General features: G+C 34.8%; 1 long non-coding RNA gene across 1 annotated transcript in view; it reads right to left on the bottom strand.

Annotated features, from left to right (window-relative positions):
• The window catches only part of LOC307186170, a 220,796-nt gene that overhangs the window by 37,111 nt on the left and 157,151 nt on the right, over positions 1 to 26,534 (bottom strand). The window contains exon 2 of the long non-coding RNA XR_013828261.1: positions 13,830 to 13,991. This is a non-coding gene — a long non-coding RNA (uncharacterized lncRNA). The remainder of the gene's footprint in view (positions 1 to 13,829; positions 13,992 to 26,534) is intronic.

The raw sequence follows: 26,534 nt of genomic DNA, 5'->3' as shown, positions 1-26,534 counted from the left end.
ATATTTTGGTTTATATTATTATTTTATTGACACTGGAAATGATCCCACAGTAAACACAAATCATTTGGTACATATTTTTGTGAGTCATTAGTTTACATTTCTGGACATAAAATCTTTGGACACACTTTAATAGTTTTGATAAAAGAATTGTGGTAGCAATTTAACTTGATGATCCATTTTTCTATATACCTTGAATAACATTTTTAGGAAAAAGTGGAATTCTGTGACTGTATTTTTAAAATTTTTATACTTTTATACTAAAAGAAGATTATGCTTCTTTTTACACTTATTTTGTTCCATGTATTTTTTTATTTGTGAAATTTCTCAAGTTGTTCTTTATTGTTTTGGGAAGGAGGTGTTTGAATTTTCTTAATAATTTTTAACAAACTTTTAATTTTATTCATAGATGGGTCCTTTCATATATTTGTGTCTAATTAAATTTATAGACTTTCGGAAATTATTGATGTCTATCAATATTGTTATCAAATAAAGCAATTTATTTTTCCCAATTTTCACTTATTACTAAAATTTTCCCCTATGCTGTGTAGCTCCTAATTAGAGCTTCTTATAAGCAAATTATCTAATAGCTGCAAGATAATAAGCTAGAAGAATGTATATTTTATTTACCCTAACATATATTTCAATTACTACTTGCTCTTAATATGTTCACAATTGGGCACTTTGGCCTTTGTTTATTTCATATCTTAATGGGAAGATTTTTGCATAGGAATGTGCAGAAATGAAATCAGATGTACAGATGGTATCATGCTTTCTTTGCTATACTTGACATATATTAGTAATAAAATTTTCTTCCATTGATAAGGAAGATTTTGCTACAGATTGAACTCTATGGAAACATTTGTTCCATGTTCAAGAAGTCTGCATTTATTTACATAATACAGCATTTTGGGGGGCAAATTCTTAGAAGTAAACACATATAAGGGATTTTTTGATTTGACAGATTTTTGAAAATATGATAATATCCAGTGTTGGCAAAAATTTTGGAGAAAGACCAATCCTACATACAGCTAATTGGAATATACAATTTTAGAGATTTCTGGAAAATAATTTGGGAAAACATTTTGTAATAATTATTAACACATTGTTATCACAGTATTTGTGATGATATAGAAAAGACAGAGGCTGGTGTGACTTCTTAACATTTTAATAATAATTAAAATGATTTTATAATAAAAACTAGGAGAATGGCTAAATATATTTTCTGTCCACATGAAAATCCTTTTTATATTACAATATCTCATGATCTTTCTTTGTATTCCCTTCAAAATGGCCTTTAGCCGAAGACAGAGATATGTGTCCCCAGAAATGGAAGGGAATTTCTATTTTCAGAGGCAAACATACTTCCATAAAGACTAAAATATTCCCAGGTGATTCTGGATTTTTTTGATAGTTTGGCAGCAAAGACGTGACCAGAATTTTAGGTCTTCTTACAGTAGCCTAGTGTAATAAAATGTATCAAATACTTACAGATTTACCTAAAGAATATGTGAAAGTGAACATCTCTAAGGCACTTCATCTCCTATATAATTATATGCATTAACAAGTAATGTTACAGAACTAGGGGAGGAAATATTCCTCAAAGCACCTGTACCTTCTGAACCGCACTACTTAAAAGGAGAGCACAAAATAAATACAGTAATTCTTAATGGGAAACTCTAAATAAATATTTGAAAACCCTATAGAAATTGTATAATCATTTACCTTGAAATTCCACTTTTATTAAATTAGTTGAAATAATTAAGACGTTTGAAGTTTTTACATAACAGTTAAAAGTGTAAACAATTTATACATGTAAAAGAATGAAATTAGAACACTCCCTAACACCATACACAAAAATAAACTCAAAATGGATTAAAGACCTAAATGTAAGGCCAGACACTCTAAAACTCTTAGAGGAAAACATAAGCAAAACACTCTGACATAAATCACAGCAAGATCCTTTTGGACCCACCTCCTAGAGAAATGGAAATAAAAACAAAAATAAACAAATGAGACCCAATGAAACTTAAAAGCTTTTGCACAGCAAAGGAAACCATAAACAAGATGAAAAGACAACCCTCAGAATGGGAGAAAATATTTGCAAATGAAGCAACTGACAAAGGATTAATGTCCAAAATATACAAGCAGCTTATGCAGCTCAATATCAAAAAAACAACCCAATCCAAAAATGGGCAGAAGACCTAAACAGACATTTCTCCAAAGAAGATATACAGATTGCCAACAAACACATGAAAGGATGCTCAACATCACTAATCATTAGAGAAATGCAAATCAAAACTACAATGAGGTATCACCTCACACCAGTTAGAATGGCCATCATCAAAAAATCTACAAACAATAAATGCTGGAGAGTGTGTGGAGAAAAGGGAACCCTCCTTGCACTGTTGGTGGGAATGTAAATTGATACAGCCACTATGGAGAACAGTATGGAGGTTCCTTAGAAAACTACAAATAGAACTACCATACCACTCAGCAATCCCACTACTGGGCATATACCCTGAGAAAATCATAATTCAAAAAGAGTCATGCACCACAATGTTCATTGCAGCTCTATTTACAATAGCCAGGACATGGAATCAACCTAAGTGTCCATCGAGAGATGAATGGATAAAGAAGATGTGGCACATATATACAATGGAATATTACTCAGCCATAAAAGAAACGAAATTGAGTTATTTGTAGTGAGGTGGATGGACCTAGAGTCTGTCATACAGAGAAAAACAAATACTGTATGCTAACATATATATATGGAATCTAAAAAAAAAAAAAAAGAGGTTCTGAAAAACCTAGTTGCAGGACAGGAATAAAGATGCAGACGTAGAGAATGGACTTGAGGACATGGGGAGGGGGAAGGGTAAGCTGCAATGAAGTGAGAGAGTGGCATGGACATATATATACTACCAAATGTAAAATAGATAGCTAGTGGGAAGCAGCTGCATAGCACAGGGAGATCAGCTCGGTGCTTTGTGACCACATAGAGGGGTGGGGTAGGGAGGGTGGGAGGAAGACGCAAGAGGAAGGGGATATGGGGATATATGTATATGTATAGCTGATTCACTTTGTTATAAAGCAGAAACTAACATGCTATTGTAAAGCAATTATACTCCAATAAAGATGTTAAAAAAAAAAAGTGTAAGCAATTTGAAAGTTCAACAATAAAGGGTTTGTTAAATTTGACTATTCTAGAGCAGAATACTCTGCAATCATTACAAATGAACACAAAATGTCAATACTTATAATTTATATTTTGAATAAAAAATCTACAAACAGTACACTGACATATTTTTAATTAAAAAGATGCACATAATCGTGCTTAGAAAAAAGATTTACAAGTATAAAAGCAAAAAAATCACCACTGGGCTTCCCTGGTGGCGCAGTGGTTGAGAGTCCGCCTGCCGATGCAGGCGACACGGGTTCGTGCCCCGGTCCGGGAAGATCCCACATGCCGTGGAACGGCTGGGCCCGTGAGCCATGGCTGCTGAGCCTGCGCGTCCGGAGCCTGTGCTCCGCAGCGGGAGAGGCCACAGCAGTGACAGGCCCGCGTACCGCAAAAAAAAAAAAAAAAAAAAATCACCACTGCTTATCTATAAGTAATGAGTTCTTGAGGTCTTCTTTGTATATGCAGTTTGTATTTTTCCTTATAAACATGAATTATTTTATAACAAGAAAGATAAAGATAACTAACACATTGAAAATATAGCTAGAAAAACTAAAGTGACCCTTTACTTTTGCAAATCACATAAGCAAGGTTATATTTGTTTAAGTCCACATGTGATTGAGGTAGAATTAGAGCCATGTCCTTTTTCTTCTGGGTTTTGTTCTTTCCTCTGCACAGTAATGGTTTTTACGCAGTCTGAACTAGTTTAAATATTCTTAATCTATATACCACTTACCATTTGCCTCGACATACATTTATTCAGATGCTGAATAGACTGCTAAAAATCAGTAATCTAGTCCACAGATTCTTTTCATGAAACCAAATGGAGTAAAATTACCTCACAGCTATGCATTGTAGGTTTTACTTTGCTTCTATAATATCTATACTTCGTAAACATAAATGCAAATCAAATAGATGCAACAAAGGTAAAATTTTGCTCATCCCACTGTCGCTGTGGTTTCATCCTTTTACTTGGAAAGCTTGACAGTGAAAAGAAATGCTAACCTTTGAAGTCACTCCCAGCAGAGCCCTCCTTTAGCTCAGTTTGTTATGCTCTTGAAAAGATTTGAAGGAGTAGGAATCAACCTTGAAAATCATTCAAACATCTAAACATCTAAATTCACAGGACTTGCTTTCGTTGAGACAGCTCTGCTCATTCTGAATCAATACTCTCTGATGTGGGACTTTTTGATTTTCTTCTGTTCAGACATTTGAATTAAATTTTATGAAGCCATACATGAAGGGTGAGTACATAAACCATTCTTCAGGTACAATTAACAGCAAGTATGGCACTCCAGCTGAGTTATTTTATCCAAAACATCAAAGGGACTTCCTTTCTACTGTGGTCCCTTTAGGCACTTAAGCGGTAATAGCCTATGAATTACTGGCTTTAAACTGAAGGCCCGGGGAAGACCTAATTGGATGAATTCAAACATCTTTATAATGTTGATATCTACAAACGAAGACATAATCTGAATTGAAATACGGAACACACATTGAAATAGAAAGAAAGGGGACTAATGAATATAAACAAATCAAAAGCTATAAGACCAGAAGGGACTAAAGCTGTTTTTTTTTCTGCTTTATTCAGCACTGATACTGTCTGACTTTATCTTTTTAAAGGAACTGAGAATTTGTATTTAATATTCGAGTTAGCTAAAATTTGTAATAAAGCAGAGTATAAAGTTGATTCTCTCATTAGGGTGATAAATAAATATGCCAAATTAATATGGTGTAAAAGTAAAGATTAAAGACTCATTAGCCTAAAAAGAGTCCAGGTAAATTGTTACTTATTGTTTCATGACAACATTTGTTCAGAGGCTAGAATTTAGCCATGCAAGTTTCTCAACTCAGCTTTTAATGCAATGTATTCTCTCTTATGCTGTTTTTTCTGACTTTTGTTCTCATACTTTCTGTACTATTTACATTTCTCCCTTTTCCTCCTCCTTCCTCCTTTCTCAATTTCTTTTCTCTCTAGGTATCCTCTTTACATTTTGCATTTGTGTAATATATGTATCTTCGTATGTGCATGTGAATGATGCATACATACATTTATAATATATATTCATATATTACATATGCTTATACACAATATATAACTGTATATTTATATTTCATTAGAATATAAAAATATATATATATGCATTCTAAGTTCTGTAACCTACATAAAACTTTCAAAGCAGATGGTATTTTAATTAATTTTAATAATTATATGACCAGTTTTAATATTTTTATCCAACACCTAAAATGGAAATAAAAGTGCTTTGGAAAAGCATGGCAGTTGTAATTCTTATTTGATATTAATAAAATTTTAAAATAATGGGCTTTGTAAATATATAACATTCATACTGATTGTTCTGTAAATATTCTTTCTATTTCAGTTTGTTATTGATAATTTGTATTATTATTTGTCTACATTTAAGTAAAAAGAAATTGGAAAATTCTACTCTCTTATCCTTAATGAAGTGGCCTGAAAATATTGGTTTAGAACATGCAGGGCAAAGACGTGTTTTCTGCTCTGTGATAGTAAAATGAGTCAAACAAAATGAACACTTCTATAGCACCGATTAGTATGACTTCTCTTGTATCAATGTGTCATGTTATTTTTTATTTTACTTTTCTCTTTTTGGCTGCGTCGGGTCTTAGTTGCTGCACCCAGGATCTTTGTTGCAGCGTACAAGCTTCTTTCTAGTTGTAGCACACAGGCTTCCCTCTAGTTGTGACATACGGGCTCCAGAGCGCGTGGGCTCAGAAGCTGTTGCACACGGGCTTAGTTGCCCCATGGCATGTGGGATCTTAGTTCGCCAACCAGGGATCGAACCCAGGTCTCCTGCATTGGAAGGTGGATTCTTTACCACTGGTGCACCCGGGAAGTCCCAATATGTGTGTCATGTTAAAGAGGACATGTCCTTGAAACATTTCTTTATCTTACAAGTTCCCTGGTTTTCTTTTGAATTCTCTGGATGCTTGTTTTGTTTCCTTTTTGGTTTTCCTTTTATCTATGACCATTTAATGTTGGAGGAGTCATGGGCTCTTTCTTGATCTGCTTGTAGCCCCTAAATACACTCACTCTGCTGGTGATCAAATGAAATTTCATGGTTGCAAACAACACCATAAGGTGGAATCATCAAATTTTGTCTACATCCCAAACACCTTTTCTGAAATCAAAATTCAAATACCCAACTGCTTACTTGACATTTCCATTTGATGTTGAATATCTCAACATAGCATGCTCAAAATGAAATTCCTCATTATTCAGCTCCAACTTATTTTACTCTCATTCTAGCCCATCTCAGTTAATACAGTCTTACCTTTCTAGCTGTTCAGGTCAATCTTCAAGATTGACTGATATTCCCTATTCCCTTTGTAAAACAGATTGATTGGATACCCATCATACTCATTTTCCCTTATTAGTAGGTCAATCTTCCTTAAGCCTATGCAATTCTGCATTGATCAGTTGAAAGAATTGTATATTAACAAAACGATAGGTACAATGGTATCAAATGATTACTATGGCAATCATAAAAATTAATTAAATATTATATGAACTGATACATTTGTACAAAAATACAGTTAAACTATATTTATGGTTTAAGCAACTATATTAAGCAACTGTATGGTTGCTTTTTCTATGAAAGTTAAGTGGAAAGTTTTCAAAATACATATAACAATAGAAAAATTCTTCTGGAATAGGGTGTTAAGACAATCTAAAAAAGCTTCTTGGAAGAGAATGACCAGCCAGGAAAGAAAGAATTCTTCAAAATAAGCTCAACTTCCCAACAAGATATTTGCTTAATTAACAAGCTGTGTGGAGTGAGAGGCTAAAAATCTTTAGTAGACTGCAAAATCGGCTACAATAGCTTGCAGATGCTTCCGCCAAAATGTAGTGAATTTTTTCACTATCTTGAACTTAAACTAGCCAATCTCTTTAAAGACAATAGATTATTCAGATTTTCAATGTCCTCTTTTGTCACTTTTGTGAGTTGCATTTTTAAAATTATACACCTCAGGCATATTTCAAATATGTTGAAAAATAGTTGTACAAAATGTGCCCTAACCATCCTTTTAATATATGTAGGATTTGTATTGATACCCTAATTTTATTCCTAATGTGAATAACATGTTTTCTCTATTTCTTGATTACTCTTTGTGGGAGTTTATTAGGTTCATTAAAGTTTCTATACAACTAAAGTTTGGCCTTTCCTTTAGTGTACATTTACTTTCTATACTATTGATTTCTACTCTTATTTTTATCATTTATTCCTTCTATTTTCCTTGGGTGTGACCTGCTATTCTTTTTTTTTTGCGGTACGCGGGCCTCTCACTGCTGTGTCCTCTCCCGTTGCGGAGCACAGGCTCCGGACGCGCAGGCTCAGCGGCCATGGCTCACGGGCCCAGCCGCTCTGCGGCATGTGGGATCCTCCCGGACCGGGGCACGAACCCGTGTCCCCTGCATCGGCAGGCGGACTCTCAACTACTGCGCCACCATGGAAGCCCAATATTTTATTATTTAATTGACAAAGTAGTTATATTTCTGATTTAAAAATGATATTTTTAGAGCACTAGTTATACCCCAAGCATGATTCTAATGGCATTTCATCGTTCATTCCATTACTTCTCACAAAAATTCCCTGAAAGGGAAAAATTATTTTCTGTTTTTGCCAAAAAGAAACTTGAGGCACAGAGAGCTCAAACATCTTGCTGAAGGCTACACAGGTACTAAACGGAAGAGCCAAGATGTGAACATACGTGGTTTGGCTCCTGCATCCTTTGGGACACAACCATTTTTGCCACTATGATTTAGCATTTAATTATTATTGATGATTTTGTTATCAATATTTATTGATAAGATATTTTTCTCATGTAAATTAAGAATAGAAATAAGTGAATTAAAAATAAGATGCAGGGATATTTAAAGTTTTTAAAAAAGGAAGGGGGATAAAACAAATTATCCAGTTCTTATAGGTTCTCATCTTCAGGATTTAGATAAGTAGATACCGTAACACAAAGCAAATCAGGAAAGGAATTTAATTTCGTCAACAAGAACATTCTTATGACTATAATTGCTTTCAAATATATTCTAGTTGGATGACAGAGGATTTAACAGGAGTATTTAGTTCTCATAAGGTGCACGCGTGGGTGGTTAGATCATACTTGATTTACAGATGCAACTATATGAGCTTTCACGAATAAAGCCACGTTTCGGTGTATCGGGGAGAAAAATAAGTAATCAGTATTAACTTTAAGTACGAGCTCTCTCTGAGTTTTCTGCCTCTACTAAAGTACATACATGTTTGTTTTGCCTTTTTAACTGTGAAAAGTTATTATTCACCTACATTTTTCTTACGATCAAGGCATGTTGAAAACACACAGTCATTTTCTTTTACCCCAGTGTGGGTTCTTTGCCTTCAATAACTAGGAGGTATAGAAACATCTGGATAAATCTGACTAACCCAATTCTGTGTACAAAGACTCTTCTCCCCTTAGAGAACCTCCTTGAGGTTTGTGACATTTGAAGGTAACAGATCTTCTGACCTATTCTTTGGAGAAACTTATTGACCTTTCAAAAATACTATTTTGTCTCATCACCAGGAGGATCTCTGCCCTCGCCCTTTTATGGCAATACTCACATCCCACCTCATCATCCTCCTGTCTCTAGCTCCTAAAAGTCTTTAATATGTTCTCCATTTCTATAATTGTGTGATTTCAAGAATGTTATATATATAATCATGCATTTTTTTACCTTTGATTGCATGCAATGTCAATGTACTTGTTAATAACCTGGGCTATGTTTCTGCAAAATGTTACCATTGTGGAAACTGAACTGGGTAAAGGAACCCATATTATTCTTGCAACTGCATATGAATCTAAAATTAGATTCTAAATCTAATTTAGAATTTTAGATTAGAATTTTAGATTAGAAATTTAGATTAGAAATGTCTAATTTCTAATCTAAAACTGCATATGAATCTAAAATTATTCAATATAAAAACCAAATATTAAACCAAATATTAAAACAAAACCAAATATTAAAACAAAAACAAAATGAAGGGATGCAAAAGTACTAATAGAGGTATATTTTAGGAAATATACTTATAGACGTTATTTTTCTCAGAAGCAGCACCTGGTCCTAGACTGTATCCTATACTGAAGAAAAAAGAATACTATGTAAGACATTATTGTGTAAGCTGACCAAATTAGAATATGGAGAGTAATTAGATTAAAATGACACATCAATGTTAAGTGTACTGGGGTTGGTAATTATACTGTGGTTGTGTAAAATAATATCCTTATTCTTAGGAACTACTCACTGAATTATTTAGAGCTAAAGAGTCATGCTGTAAGTAACTTAACCTCAAATGTTTCAGAAAAAAGTGTGTGTGTGTGTATGTGTGTGTGTGTGTGTGTGTGTAAATAATACACATGCACAAATGATAAAAAAAAGGAAATATTAGTTTGATCCATGCAGAGTATGTGTTTTCTTTGTAATAATCTCATTTTTACAATTTTTCATAGGTCTGAAATTATTTCTAAATCAAATTAAAACAATGCAACCGGGCTTCCCTGGTGGTGCAGTGGTTGAGAGTCCGCCTGCCGATGCAGGGGACACGGGTTCGTGCCCTGGTCCGGGAAGATCCCACATGCCGTGGAGCGGCTGGGCCCGTGAGCCATGGCTGCTGAGCCCAGACGTCCGGATCCTGTGCTCCGCAACGGGAGAGGCCACAACAATGAGAGGCTCACGTACCGCAAAAAAAAAAAAAAAAAAAAAAAAAAAAGAAGGTGTGTATATATATATATATATATATATATATATATATATATATATGACAAATAAGCTTATGAAAAAGGTCCTCAACATCATATGTCATTAAAGAATTGCAAGTTAAAACAGCATTGAGATATCAGTACACACTTGTTAAAATGGCCAAAATACTGACAACACAAATTATTGGCAACAAAGTATAGCAACAGAAACTCTCATTCTCTGCTGGCGGAAATGCAAAATGGTACAGCCACCATAGAAGCTAGTTTGGCAGGTTTTTCAAAAGTGAACATATTCTTACCATACATTCCAGCCATCACATGCTTTGGTAATTACCCAGTGTAGTTAAAAACTTATGCCCATACAAAAACCTACACACAAAAGTTTAGAGTAGCTTTATTTATAATTGCCAGAACCTAGAAGCAACCAAGACGTCCTTCAGTAGGTGAACGTGTAAATAAACTGTGGTCCATCCAGACAGTGGAATATTATTCCATGTGAAAAAGAAGTGAGTTCTGGAAAGATAAGGAGGGACCTTAAATGCCTATCACTGAGTGAAAGAAGCCAATCCTGATAGGCTACACTCTGTATGATTCCAACTACACCATATTCTGGAAAAAGCAAATCTATGGAAATAGTCAAAAATCAATGGTTGCCCGGTTGGGGTCAGGAGGACGAAATAGTCAGAGCACAGAGGATTTTTAGGACAGTGAAACTGTGATATATGTACCTGCATACATAATATCATGGTGGTGGACACATACCATTACAGATTTGTTCAAACCCATAGAAAGGACAACACCAAGAGTGAACACTCATGTAGCCTATGGACTCCGGGCAACAACGATGTGTCAACATAGGCTCGTCAATTGTTATAAGTGTGCCACTCCGGTGAGGATGTTGATAATGGAGGAGGCTGTACGTGAGGTGGGGTTGGAAGTGCACGGGGTCTGTGTGTACTTGACTCAGTTTTGCTGTGAATGTAAAACTGTTCTAAAAAAAATAAACTCTACTAAAAAAATGGAAGCTGTGTGTTATGCTTAATTGCTTTTTTTATTGTTGCTCTAATGCTTATAAACCTATATTTGTTTTATTAATAACCCATGTATTTAAAAATAATCCAAATAATCATTTGGTAAATTAATTATAGATGCTTTCTCAGTTGGATAAGAATTAGAAGCTTTAATAGGAATTTGGATAGGTCTATGGTTATTCCCAATTTATGGAAAATGATTATTTCAGTGTGGTTATGATCAGGAATCTTATGTTTCTCTACAGCTGATCGAGTGAAGAGTGTAGAATTATTAACCACATTTGTAAATAACCGTTAGACATTGAATAAATCTGTTTTTTCTAAGAAGTATTGCATAGATTGAAATGGCTATATAAGAACACTGAAGGGGTAAAAATATTGTAATACTATTTTGGGGAAATAAATTAATGTTATAAATTATCAAAATTTTTTTCAAATTTGTTTTTATGATTTGAACACCAGTCAGATCTTTTGCTTTAAATATATTAGTGTGGCTTAACAGCCAATCGATTTAAATTACCAGCTTGTTCTCAATTACATACTGAATTAAATAAGAGATAAGAAGATCCAAGAGCTTAAAATTTATAGTTTCATTACTCTGAAAAATTAAATCTAAAAATGTGTAAAAATTCACATTAATCATTTAGTTTCAGCACATAAATGTAAATGGTTGGAACTAAAATTCACTTCAGACTATAAGTAATAATTACCCCAAAACACTTCATGAGCTTCATTAGATATTATGTTTAATAAAAGTGAGGAGCACAGGGGACCTGCCCAAATCTGCACAAATAAGAGGATTATAGTATTTAATCAGTGTAAAATGGTCACCATAAAGCTTCATTTAGGAGCATTTTCAAAAAACGAAATCAGGGAAGATGATCTTGAAAATGAAACCTGATTTTCAGCTTGACAGTTTCCTTAACATAATGCAACTAATTTTTATGCAGTTGTCTTTTCATGTTCTTTTTCTATGTGTAACAAATTAGTAAAGAAAAAAGAATAAGGAAGTTATTGAAAACACCAGTAGCATTCAGATCTTTGTTTAATAAACGAGCATTTGTAAATGCCAGCAACTTTTTTTCAGTTTCTAATTTTATATGACTCATGCTATTAAATAACGTCTGTTAAGAAGTCACTTTGAGAAAACATTTCTAGTTTTTAGGGGATAAGGTGCGCACATCTTGTTAGAGGCAGTGGAAGCTCTAGTTCTGATTCTCTGTGCAGAGTGAAGCAGAGAACATGCTACATTTACAGACAAACTGGGGGCTCTGAAAAAATTTTCTGCACATTATTAGAAAATACAAATTTACCTTTAAGATGTATTTGTTTAATTTAGTGGGTCATTTCAGTGATACGAAGTTTATATTCTTATAATTACTTGAGGAACACACTATTCATACCGCACTGCTTTAGAGCTGCCTTATTAATGCAATAACTATGCCAAGATTTAATTTTAGAGTCTCTTTTCATGCTAGAATACCTATTACCTTTTCTAAAAACTATTTATTTGGTTGGTTGTGCCGGGTCTTAGTTGCAGCAGGCAGGCCCCTTAGTTGTGGCTCGTGGGCTCCTTAGTTCTGAAGAATACATATTACCTTTTGATAGGCATTGAATTTAAAAAAAATATGAAATCATCAACTGCCTAGTGCATATTTCTGGAAGTGCTTAGACAACAACTATACAATTTCATTAAAAAGTAGTGTGCACTCTGACTGGAGTCGTCACTACTTTGTGGAATCTATGAGCTCTCTGTTAAATATCTAATTACAATTCAATACCACGTGGCTTTTCAGCGACTTACTCCTGAATGTTAAAATTTAGGTAATTCAACTGGGTGGCACAGAGTCTATGAGCTTCTATAAGAAATAAGAACCTAATACAAAGGTAACATATTGGCAATATGGATAAACTTTCATCATTTAAAAAAATGCACTCAAAATTTGGAATATAAAAAAGATTGCAAAATTACATGAACCCAGTGATTTTTAAAAGTAATTTGAAAACAGAGTAGATGCTTAAACATTCAATTTGGACTACTGGCTTGTTCTATGGTTTATGGAATCTCTTAGGATATTTAAATGAGATTCCAATTATAATACAGATTTGTACTTTTGTAATGTCTTTCACCAAAAGCAAGATTTTAGTAGGATTAACTTCAAGTGGCAAAATGTCAATGTATAATCCTTTAGAAGTTAAACACACACACACATGGATATACAGATATATATGTGTATATATAAATATATGCGTATATTTATATGTATAGTATATATAAATACATATGTGTGTACGTATCTATATAATGGGCCAGTAAACATTATCCTATATCTTTTTAGCAAATAGAAAAAAATAAAATAAATTATGTCAGAGTAATTACGGAAAAAGTTGGGTACCTGTTTTAATCAAAATATCTTATGCCAATCCCCTTCTCATTTCTTTTTCTGTTAACTTGCTCTAACTCTTACCTTTCCACTTTGAATAACTATACTTCCTCTCTCAATCTCTACGTATGTATTACAGTTCTCAAGTAAGAAAATATATAAATATATATAATTTATATGTAATCTATATAAACATATTTATAATAAGTATTTAAAGTATACATATAGTATGATAGTATTTAAAGTGTGTATATATACTTTATTTATTTATTTATTTGGAGAGAGAGAGAGAATCTCTATACCTATAACACACACGTGTGTAGGTATGTTTGTCTGTGATCTTGGGGAAATATCTGAATATTTATAATTATATTTTCTCGCCACATGGCTGTTCTGAACTCAGAAGCATATAGTGTCTATCCTCCTATCGAATCATTTTGTTTGCAAAAGCAGATGGATACTAGCTCTTACCTGGTTCTGGGGAAGCTGAGTCAGTCTATAGAACGTGTTTCGTAGGCTTCAGCACAACTGAGCTGTGTCTTCAACCTGACAAGGCTCTATGATGTTGGTTCTTGGAGAAGGGAGCTCAGTGCAGGAGTTAAGGTTCCCTTTTCACATGCATACACCCAAAGCCTAAAGTTGTAAGAAAAAATGCGGGCTTACAGACAGAGAAAAGATCATGTCATCCAAACATTTAGGTCTCACTGTTTTCTCTTCAGCTTCACATGTTCACTTATTCACACTTTTTCTCTTTAAATATCTGCACCTGACCAGAGTCTCTTGCTTTAAAAACAAATACGTCTCTTCTCATTATTCACTGTTCAAAACGTCCCACTTTCCACATACCCACTAATATAGAGAACATGAACATAACATTTCCTGATGCAAAAAACAATTATTCAGACATAAAGAAATTTCAATAAATTTTTATTGTAATATTTAGCAGCAATAAGATAAATAAAACTCAGAAAATTGAATAAATGTGATTATCATTATTTTCAGTAACATTCTTTTATGTGTTAAAAATTATAGTATATAATTATATAACTATTATATATATGTGTATATATATTCATCATCATGGAACTACTGAAAAAAATGCCAAATATATGTAAATGAAAATTAAACTGACCTAACATTTCAGGAGACAGAGGTAACCACTGTTTTCTATTTATTATGTTAATTATAGACATTTTTCCTATGTTTCCATGCAAAATTCTTAGGTTAAATTAGTACACGTGTGTGTGTGTGTGTGTGTGTGTGTGTGCGCGCGTGCGCAAGTGATAGATCTACCTCACCAAGCTATGGGTACAAATGCAACATACAAGTGCCAATAGCAACAATTTTATTAACTTTTCTCATCTGCTACCCCTGTATCTCCAAGTCATCCCAATTATTTCTTTTTCCGTTTATCTTAAGACATCTTCAGGACTGTCTCCCACGTGCTCAGTGATACATGTGGAGGAATTATCTTTTTACACACTACAGAGTGTATCCATATACTGTTTTCTTTTCCTGGTCACCTTGTTGTCATTCACTGCTAGAACTTCTCCCAGTACCAATAATCTTTACAGGCTTTGGCCGCATCTACTTGGCAATGCTATTCCATTTTCCATTCAACTTTTTTTATTGGCATGACTTCTCATTTGAGTGGATACTGAGTTTCTCCAATGCTATTCTCTTTGACACAGAAGTAAGATGAGTGTCCTTCTTATATCGCACACTGTGATGGAACCAGAGGAGTGGAATCTCTTCTCCAGTTTCAGAGTCCCTTCCTCAAGGCAGCTCTTTCTTTTTTTATTTAAATTTTTATTTTATATTGGAGCATAGTTGATTAACAATGTTGTATTAGTTTCAGGTGTACAGCGAAGTGATTAAGTTATACATATACATGCATCTATTCTTTTTCAAATTCTTTTCCCATTTAGGTTATTAGAATAAAGAGGTTATTAGGATATTCATATATACACTGGAATATTAGCCATAAAAAAGAATGAAATAATGGCATGTGCAGCAACATGGATGGACCAGGAGATTATCATACTAAGTGAAGTAAGTCAGACAGAGAAAGACAAATATCATATGATATCGCTTATAAGTGGAATCTAAAAAAAAAATGATACAAATGAACTTATTTACAAAACAGAAACAGACTCACAGATTTAGAGAATGAATTTATGGTTACTGGGGGGTAAGGGGGGAGGAGGGATAGATTGGGAGTTTGGGATTGACATGTACACACTGCAATATTTAAAATAGATAACCAACAAGGACCTACTGAAGGCAGCTCTTTCTGGCCCCCCAACAGCCACCATGAGCTGGTTTTGGAGATCTGTGGCTTGCCATCTTCCCCGTTAATTTGGCCTCAGTATCATGGACACACTCTCCTCTGCTTTCACCAAAACCCCCAATGTATTTCCACCACTGAAATGGGTTTGGAGAGTCCAAGTATCTGTCAATCTGTGAGGATATGCCCAAATCCCATTGGTGGGTCCAGGGGTAGGTCTATCTGGAATATATGCCAGATTATAACATATAAGTCAAACTCTCTTCTCAAGGATCTTTTAGAAAAACTTAACCTTTTGTAATACTTCAACCATTTGTGATTTGGTCTTTAATTTGTTTTAGCACTATTTTTGCCTCACTTTAGCATTACTTTAACTTTGTAAGTAGTAAAATGTATTGATATGTGCTTGTAACTTCTTTATTTTATTTTATATTAAGACAATGCACTCCTAAGTTGAGGTTTATTAAATAGTCACCTTTTCTTTCATCTTTTAGGATTTTGTATTTCATGTTTATCTCTTTTATTCATCTTCCATTAGTTCGATGCCTGCTGAAGTGGAAGTACAGCTTAATATTCTTTCTGCACAATAAAATTGGTAGGGAGAAGTCTTAAAGGTACTGTGATAGCAATGGGGGAGTCAGACATGGGTATAAAAATTGGGGATTCGTACATTCCTCAATGAACTTGAAACCTTTAGGGGAAAACACATGTAAAACACAAATCTATCCAAATATTAAGGGATGCCAAAGGTGACAGTTTTGCTGTTACTATTTTTCATACTTAACATTTACCAAGTGCTTTCTGTGAGCCTCACACTAAGAAGACCTATTATAAATTTTACTAATTAATACAAGGTCTAGAAAAGAGAGGCAAACATGCCATCCAGTTTTTCTGGCTTGGGAAACAGGGTAAATGATGACATAATTAACAAATGCCCTATATGAACTGATTTAGGGAGAAAAATTTAAGTTCGATTTTGGACAGATTGTTTGATATGCTCCTGAGAATTCTAAGAGATGTCTCAGAGAAGTGTCTGAGTGACCTTAGCAAGAACAGTCTCACTGGAATGATGGAATCAGAAGACAAATAAATTGAGTGGAAGAGTGAGGAGGAAATAAGTGATAGAAATGGAAAGTGCTCACAAAACTCCATAAAAAATAAGTTGTAAAATAAATGAGAGATGAGTGTGAACTGGAAAAGAACAGAGTCAAGGGAGTGTCTGTGTTTCTAAGAAGAGAGAGAATTTTAATATGTAATAAACATTGAAAGGTAGAGTCCAGTATAAAAATACAAATGGGTATCCAGAGGCTGTCAGAGAAAATCTATGACCAGAGAGCTGAGAGGAAGAAAGGAATGTGATAAAAGACAGAGTCAAAGGAATTGGCTACAGAGAAAACCAGTCATTCATACATTAGAACCGTAGGGAAGGAGGTCCAGGTAAATACACATTGATTAATTTGTTGCCGTCGACTTGAGACACTTTTGACCAGATCCCTTTAACGTGGATCTGAGGTCATCTGCTAAGGACCTTGAAGGAAAGTCTAGAAGGTTAAAAGTAGTGATTGGGGAGAATGAGGGAGTAGCATGACGAAGGAAATAGAATGCTGCTGGTCAAAACAGAGGAGCTAATTGTGGGTGGTGACGTGACCCGGAGTTCATGGCAGTGCAGTTCCTCTGGGGAACGTGCTTGCTTCGGGTGTGATTCAATTAAGCAAAAGAAAGACATGGATAAGCGCAAGAAAGACACGGTTTCAACCAAGGTTGAAATTCTACATACAGATGGGATGGAATGTTAGGGAGCTTGAGTGCTTTGTCAGGAGAATCTCAGTAATGGTGTTAAGGGGTGTGAGCGATGGATAGGAGAGTTTAGCCTGGCCCCCGAAATGGCTTTAAACATTCATTTCCTTAAATATACAAATTATAATTTATGCCAAAAATGATTTTTTGAAAAATGACTTGGCAAATTAAAATAATTAAAAACCACAGGAGAAGGGCAAAGATAAGCTTGTTAAGGTTATTTATTTATGAATAAATTCAACCAAATGTCTGAAAACCTTCTCTGGAGAAATTGGGAGACTGTTCCCCTGCTCTTTAAGAAGGCCTAAAGCTAGTTAATATTGGTGTGATGACTGTTCATCTTTTATAGTATGCGCTAACCTTTTCTTTGAGAGACAATTTAAAGAGCGAGCTATGAATATAGTACTTTAATTAAGCCATCTCTTCTTTACAGCTCTGATCTTATGTTCGACTATATTCTGGGGAGAATGAGCTATACTGTAAAAAATGTTTAGAATCTTCTTTTATTCTGCATCTTTTAAATATATTTGTTATACGGAGGAATAATGAATCTGTATACCACAGCAGAAAATTCTGTCTCTAATATTTATCAAATTTGTATCAAACACCTTGAAAACAAGTTGGTGTTGAAAAAGTACCAGTAAAATGATTCAATAAGGTGAAGTCTCTCAGTGTGTGTGTGTGTGTGTGTGTGTGTGTGTGTGTGTGTGTGTGTGTGTGTAGGGATGTGATTATTTATGTGAATTCACACAGATTTTGGACTAGCAATGTACAAGCCCATAGTAAAGTCAGTGTATTTGTTGTGGGTTACATAGCTGGAGACGCCCCAAATTTAAAGTTTGAGATAGCAATAGGGCATAATGGACATGCGAATAAAGAAATAACTAAGGTGGAAGCTTTAAACTTCCAGCTTTGTAAAAATGTTACACACTGTGATTTTTTTATTAAGGGGGCTCTGTAGAAAGAAATGTTACTCTTGCTTTGTCAAGTGTAGTGGCAATAGTCGTGAGGCAAAGAATCTGTCCTGATTAAGTGCTATCCAATTACTGTCAGTAATTTCCACCACTAGCCAGAAAGTGTTATGTTAATAGTGTTCATTTTAACAATGCTAAAAATACATTTCTTATGCTATGAAAATGTAGCCATTTTTTTTCTACCAGTAATTTTGAATAGTAGTGTTTATTGCAAATGATCAAGATAGAAACTTTGCTGAGAAACAGGAAGATTCTACAAAATTTTTTTGACTGGGTAACACTGACCCATATAAATAAACACAGAACAGGTTGCAAAATAATGTTCAAATTAGGTTTTAGCTGAATTGATACATTTTATTTTATAGTGCTTCAAAAGTAAGTAAATTCAGACAGCATGACTATGGAAGGAGGACAGTTTCTTATAAAAATAAACAAAAATGTGTTTGCCTGTTACTTATGGGAAAAAGTCAACTTCCCATATCCTAGTCAACAACAAAATAATTCAAGGTAAAGAAAAAAGCAGTGCCAATAAAAACCAAACAAGGATGTATTGTGAGATGGGAAGTTTGTAGAGCTTTATAAGATATAAAACAGGCTGGATCAAACAAATGAAACACTTCACCAGTCTGGTTCACTATCTAAAGAAAAAAAAAAACTGTCAAAGGTAAGGGAAAATGTCACGAAATGTCAGAGCTAGAAGTCCTACAAAATAAACCAGAATATTTTCCTAGAGATAAAGACTGCTGTTCAAACCTATTGGAACTCTATAAATCAAATTCATGAAAAAGGGACACCTCAATAAGCTAGAATGTCAACATTAATAAACAGAGTCAAATAGAACATTAGAGTAGGAATGAAAAAAGGAAAAAGAAGTGGAATTATTTCCAGTTGCTAGGCTTTGCAACAATATGTTCGTGTGGGTTCTAGAAAGTGTGAGTGGGAAAGAAGAAAGACAGTATTAGGGAAATAAGTGGGTGCATAGAATAGGAAAAGAAGCATTGATCTGTAGATATTGGAATTTTTTTTAAGATGAGCAACTGTGAATAATAGCTACCAGATACTGAGCCTGGTTATATGACAGCAACTCTGCTTGCCACTTATAAGGTTATTTCGTGTTATCCTCAAAATAATTTTTTAAACTGTGTTATTATTCCCTTTTAGAGAGGAGGAGACTAGATCAGAAAACATATATCAATTTACCATTGTCACAAAGTGACTGAGGACCTGGATGGAGTAGGAGTCCAGCCAGAATACAGTATTTTAAATGGTAATATATTCACTCATTCTTTTGTAGTGTCATTCTTCTGCTCATCTAATTTGTTTAGGCAGCAAAATTGTGATTTTGTACTCAGAGTATTCAAAAAAATCATTGCCAATGGTATCACAAAGTATACAATGAAGAAACAGTGATTTTTTAAATATAGAAAGTATATTTCCATATTAAATCCTCAGCAGATGAATCCACCTTGCAGCTGTGAAAATATGAGAGTGATACTGGGATTCTTTTCAGGTAATAAACGATATAAGGTGAAACATTACCGATTGGACACTATGACCTCAGTAGAAACTTATGTTGGTCCCTGTAGAATGACCGATGATTAAGTCACAATAATTTGACCTCTGGGTGAGATTGTGTATTAATCAGTGAAGACTTAGAAAATAGTTATCAAACATTAGGGTTTTGTTTTAGCTCTGCTACTGCTGAGCTATTATTCTCACAATAATTAATCAAAGGTTTAATTGCTTAAGGCTTCTTCATAATGAAACAATGTCGTCTGCACAGAGAGTGATGATTGCCTCCTAATTTACGGTGTTAGAAAGGGCTGCATCCAAATTATCTAAATCAGTAGATACGTTATCCAAATTATTTTCTGCCTCACACGGATCATATTTATAACACAGTCTCATGGGTGACATCACTCATTACACAGAATAATTCTAAAATGTTGGAGGGCGTATTACCCTAAGGTAATGCTTCTCGAATCAGGCTGCTCATTTTGGTCATTTGTGGAATCCATAAAAATACAGTTATCAGATGTACATCCCTACAATTCCGGCTCAGCATAGCTGAGAAGAACCTAGGCATAGAACATGTTTGTAGAACTCGATTTGGAAGCATAAATGGTTTTGAAAACTATTATTTAAGGACAATATAGAATCTTTTGTATATCAACTAGAGTAAGCTATTTAATTCAACAAACAAATAAATAACTATGACCATAAAACTCCAGGGATAATTCTGATATGCTACCTGAACACAGATTTCTAGAATGGGTCTGATCAAAATGCTGGAGGGTGAGTGTATTTGCAGACTTTGAATTCCAGATCTGTGCACGAGCCTGCACATTTATTTTTCCCTCATGCCCAGATCTATTTGAAATAGCAGAAAAATAAAAAATATAAATAATTCTATGAGAGTCTAGAAAGAAAAACTTTGCAACGCCACTAAAGCAAGAGAGAAGACTTCCGAGTGATTGTTCCCAAAAGAATCCTGGAGGGACAAGAAGGGCAAAAATAACTCAGAAATTGGGAACCAGAGAAGCTGTGATTCAGAAGACAGTTCAGGTGAACGAAAATGGCACACGTGCACCAGGCCATCTCTGAGACAGGCTGACGTTCCGCCTCTAAAGACAAGACCTTTTAATAATGTCAAAGCTTGTAACTATTCTGACAAGGTGGAAAATGTGTAATGGTGGCTCTCCATGGAAAGATTTGGGTCTAGAGAGGCCAAAAATCTAGATATCAGCTTTCATCTATCATTTTCCCTCACACACACCAACATCTGATATATCAGACATTCTCGCTGGTTCTAAATGCAAAACTTCTATCCCATTTATTCCACATGTGTCTCCATTTCCACAGCTGCTGTTCTATTCCATGCCAGCATCCTGTCCACCTGCCTGACTGCAAACCTTTCTACCTGGCATCTTCGTTTGCACTCTTCTTCCATTGCTAACTAATCTCCAAACAGCTCCCATGATAAGATTTCAAAAACATTACATCAGGTCATGTTCTCCACTTGTTTAGAGCCCTGCCATTGTTCTCATTGAAAGTTGAAATAAAAAGCCAACTCCTTTCTGTGGCCTGAGAGGTGTTGCACATTGAGGTCTTCACATCTTTATAGGTAGCGGTCCTCCCTCACAGGAGGGTACTCTTGATTTTTATGCTATTTTATTGTCCTAGGGATATGATCCAGGATAGGACGTGTCTTCTTTGATTATACAATAAGTGTGAAATGGTACACAAATCTGTAAGTAAACATAATAATTTATGTAAGCCTGTTGATGTTCCATTGTTTGGAAGAAATGAGCTATCTTTTAAGAAAATATGGATAAAATACTGCAACGTCTTAGACCACAGAGGACCATTACTAAATGCAAAATTTTATTGTTTCTCCTCTTATTTTTTCAGGTTTCATGTTTTACTGAGTATGGTTCACAGCAGAAGAGCAATACTGAAAGGAAAAAGAAAGTTTTCATTCTCAACTTGTTCTAAAATATCCATCACTGAAGTAAAGGTAAGCAAAGAAGAAACAGAAATACTAAGTCCTTAATTATAGACATACGATTAGTAATTCAAAGATTGTCACATACTTTCCCACTGAGTGATATTTATCTGAGATGATAAATTAGCTTCAGCAACAATATTCTTCTCCTACTGAAATAAACATGTCTGGGGAAATTCATATTTCCTATGAATAATATTTTGAGAAGTCAATACAGTCCTTTGTATTTAAGCCTCCCCCAATTTAAAATTCAGGTGATAAATGCTCAGGAAATATCCATCATGGTTCTGGAGACATCAGAGGGATTGCTACATGCGCCAGTGAGAATGATAAATAAGATCTAATAATGATGTAAGGCATACCGACGTCATCCTAAAATTGTAGTACAGAAATGATTTTAAGTAGATAAGAATATGACCTATTAAAAAAGTTTAAAAATTATATAACTTGATTTACCAAATTTACTATAATTGAAATCTGAATAAAGAAGAGCATAAAACATTAAACAAAGGATTCATTTAAAAATAGTCAAGTAGCTATGAGAAAAGGTAAAAATAGTCAGGTAGCTTGAGAAAAGGCAAACGGTCAATAAGGTTTTATTCTTTCACTCAAGCTGCCATATTAAAAGAAGAAATCTCAGATATTTGTAGCAGTACTTGGAAATATCTGTATTGCCAGAAAAGTACCCTTTCATTTGGGGGCTTGGTCATTTATTACTCTATAGAAGCTAAGTGTTAACCCCCCTGAAATGTGACAGGTCTAACTAGTTTAACTTAAACTTTGTAGCGGAAAATCACTTTATCTTTGGTGTGGAATTATAGTATACTCAGTTCGGTATATCACTCAAGAAGAAAGGCGTAATAAGAAGTTAGGCACTAACAAATACCTATATTCTGTTGTTTGTTGGATGTAATTAGGTAAGGGGAAAATGGCACTAAAGAACCAAGGTAGATTATATTTTTATCCAAAGAGTTTCTTATCTGTAAAGTTTTCACCAGTGTGGCAAAATGACCGGTTTTCAAGAAATCAGACAGGTTAAGAAGTTTGTTAGGGAAAAAAAAAAAGTTTGCAAGTAGAGACCACAGGTTCTGATCATGATGGAGTAATCTATAACAGAATCAGCTGCTTACTGAAAAGGACTGTCAAAACTGTGCTAAATATATAAAACCTCTATTTAAAGGCATTGGGGAGATGCCAGTGCAGTCAGGATGGGCAAGGATAAAATTCTGAAGAGAAGGGAGATGAACTCAGAGTAGAGCTACACATTCACTCTATTTTGTTTTTCCCCGAGAACATTTGCAAATTCTCAGGGTGGTGGGGAATAGAATACTGAGAATGAAAACGGAGTAATACTAGGATAAAGACACAGGAGTTGATGTTAAAAGCTTCCAAAGCAAGTGACACTTAAGTAAAATTTCAGAGAAACCCCATGCAGTTGAACCATTGTACTAACTTTGAAGTTCTACAGGGAAGATGAGAATTATAAACTGAAGGATCTGTTTCCTTGAGAGTAATTTTGAGATTTTATGTGAAGAAAGAAGGATAGCACCTGACTAGATATTGCCAAGATAATTCTATGAGATGCTTAGTGCATCTAGAGCTGTGCTGAGAAAGAGTCCATGTGATGGTAGTTAGATTAGGGGAGGATCATGCTTACAGATCTGCTTACAAGCTGACAACATTCTGGCATCTCAAGAACTAAGCACCCTTGGCGTGAATGTTGGACTTCTGAAAGCAGACACCTTCTGGGTGAAGGAGGTGAAGTTTTCTTAAATGGCTTCCATCAGAGGAGCCATGGAACCAGAGTAGGGGATGAAGAAGAGTGGCAGAGAACTCATGCTGACAGATCTCTAAGGACATGCAGGTATATTATTACTTAGAAAAGGTTCTAAGTGATAATCGAGGAATTTTTTAAGAGGATACTTTGTGTGCTATAGGTTTATGTGTTGTATACAAACAGCGAGGCTAAAATACATCCCAGTTGGATTATCATTAAAATTTAATATGATTTCATGGGACTTCCCTGGCGGTCCAGTGGTTAGGACTTGGGACTTTGACTGCCGTGGGCCCAGGTTCGATCCCTTGTTGGGGAACTAAGATCCCGCAAGCTGTGCAGTGCGGCCAGAAAATAATAATAACGATACGATTTCAGTCCTGATCACAATGCTAACACACAGATGTTGTGTCTACATCACAATCACGTAAACTTAAAAACGTCAGACCTCTTCAGAGGTAAATAAATAGTAAAATCAAGGCAGGTAATTCTTATTGCTATTGTTTCCACATAAATCTCAACTAATCTTACAGAAGTACGTGGGTGATAGCAAACCAACCAATAAACCTTCCATCTCCACAAGAGCAGCTTATAGGATAAGAAAACACACTGACCTGGTTTGACATTTCAACACATAATTTAAAAATAAATAAGTCTGCCAATTACAGCAAATCATTTCTAATCGTAGCATTGTAGGGAAAGAGAATTCAGATTCTGAAGTTGTAGAGAGCATTGGGAATGTGAAAACATCCTTCATTTCATCAGCATGTGATCTTTAATTGATCCCCAGCCACCAGAGAGGTAAGAATTATCGGTGAAGATAAAATAACCCTGAACTGGGATTCAGGAAACAAAAACTCTAGTCTGGGCAAATCAATTAACCTATTCACCCTTAGTTCCCTCAGATAAAGAATAAGGAAGTTAAACTAAATGATCAGAATGGAATTTTCCATCTGGGCCAGTCTGTGAATTTATTTATTTATTTTTTTAAGGACCATCAATTATTTTTCAATATCTTCATAAGAACAGGAAAATGACAAAGTCTTTGCTCTACTCAGCAGCATATACTTCTTTGCAGCTGATTCCTGAGCAGAAAGAATAATGGACTAACAGCTAATTTGTGGAGTAAAGGTTTGGCATGTCCTCTAGTTAGTTATTCTTCATCAATCATCCTTTCATTTTTTGTCCCAAGTCTGTGATCTTCCAGGTAATATCTTGAGAATTTTGGAAATACATTAGCTCTTTCAAAGCTTTTAGGGACCATCGTACTATGCCAGGGGACTATTAAGTAGAACAACCCCTGACTTAGTAGGCATTGTTGAGAATTAGCTGGATCCATTTAGGTAAAATTAGTTCAGTGCAAAAGTTTTAAGCTTCACATGTGAGCTTATGGCATTCCTTTTGATGGCTTAGAGCTCTCTCTGACGCCCTGGTTTGGGACTGTCTCTGGGACAGTGAAGTTTGTTAGGAAATGCTCCACGCTAACTGATATCTTTGGTTGGGAAGTTTTACTTCCTTGAAAGAGCATAACAGAATTTCAAAAGTGATTTTGACTAGAGAGAATAGATATAATTTTAGTTAATATTAAAAATGAGAAAAAAAAAGAAAAAAAAAGAGCTTCATGCTTGGAAGGAAGATTTTGCCATTCATCAACCTAGCTGTTTATGATTATTACTTCATCAGAAATACTAGCTATAAGAACCTAGCTCTAAGGACTCTTTTTCCTTAAGGAATTCCTTTTTTTCCTGTTTTTAAAATTTGTATAAAAAGGAAAGCTTAGTGTAGATCCAGAAATTAATGGGGAAATTACCCTTGGGAAGCTGGTAGTGGATAGCATAAATTTACAATCTGGTAACTCTAAATTTCACAAGTAATTGCAGCCATAAGAGTTGGAGCCCACGTTGAAGTTATAATGAAATTACCACAGAAAGCAGCCATCTAACCAACAGAAATCTAGCAAAAAGTTAAAGCTACTTTGTTGCCACCCAAAAGGCATGTAAATAAAGTCTTTGAAAACCATAGGGAATCCATCAATAAATTTTATACAGATGTAAAGGATGACATAAAATAGAATTTGTAGTATTATCCCCTGATGAGAAAAAAAATTCATTTTTTCTTTAATGAAAAAAATATATCTCAACTTGAACACCTTTTAAAATCTATTAAACTATAATCTACTTAGGAAATCTACATGAGTTAGAGTGATTTTAAAACTGAACTACTGAGCTTCCCTGGTGGCACAGTGGTTAAGAATCCACCTGCCAATGCAGGGGACACGGGTTCGAGCCCTGGTCCAGGAAGATCCCACATCCCGTGGAACAACTAAGTCTGTGAGCCACAACTACTGAGCCCAAGCACCACAACTACTGAAGCCTGCGCGCCTAGATCCCACGCTCGGCGACAAGAGAAGCCACCACAGTGAGAAGCCCACGCACAGCAAGGGAGAGTAGTCCCCACTCGCTGCAACTAGAGAAAACCTGCATGCAGCAACGAAGTCTCAATGCAGCCAAAAATAAATAAATTAAAAAAAACTGAACTACTAATCTCATTACGTAGGCGTATATTCAGTTAATAGAAAAGAACCCTTATGAAAAGTTGAATTCATAGCAAATTATGACTGATGTCTTTGAGAACAAGGGCTACATCTATACGTAAAGTATTTATACTAGATACTTTTGTTTTACTTTATTAAAAAGCTGTGACAAATTTCTCAAAAGTTATATCACATATTACAGATGTTAATTCAAATTGTGCTTCAAAACTGATATAAAAATCTATAAATGCTATATTCTTGATATGCAGGGACTCTTGTATTTTCAGACACAAGTCTATCTGATGT

Source organism: Stenella coeruleoalba (genome assembly GCF_951394435.1).
Source record: "Stenella coeruleoalba genome assembly, chromosome: 4".
NCBI lineage: Eukaryota > Metazoa > Chordata > Mammalia > Artiodactyla > Delphinidae > Stenella > Stenella coeruleoalba.
Note: the sequence above shows the minus strand (reverse complement) of the source record. Positions and strands in the feature narration are given on the sequence as shown.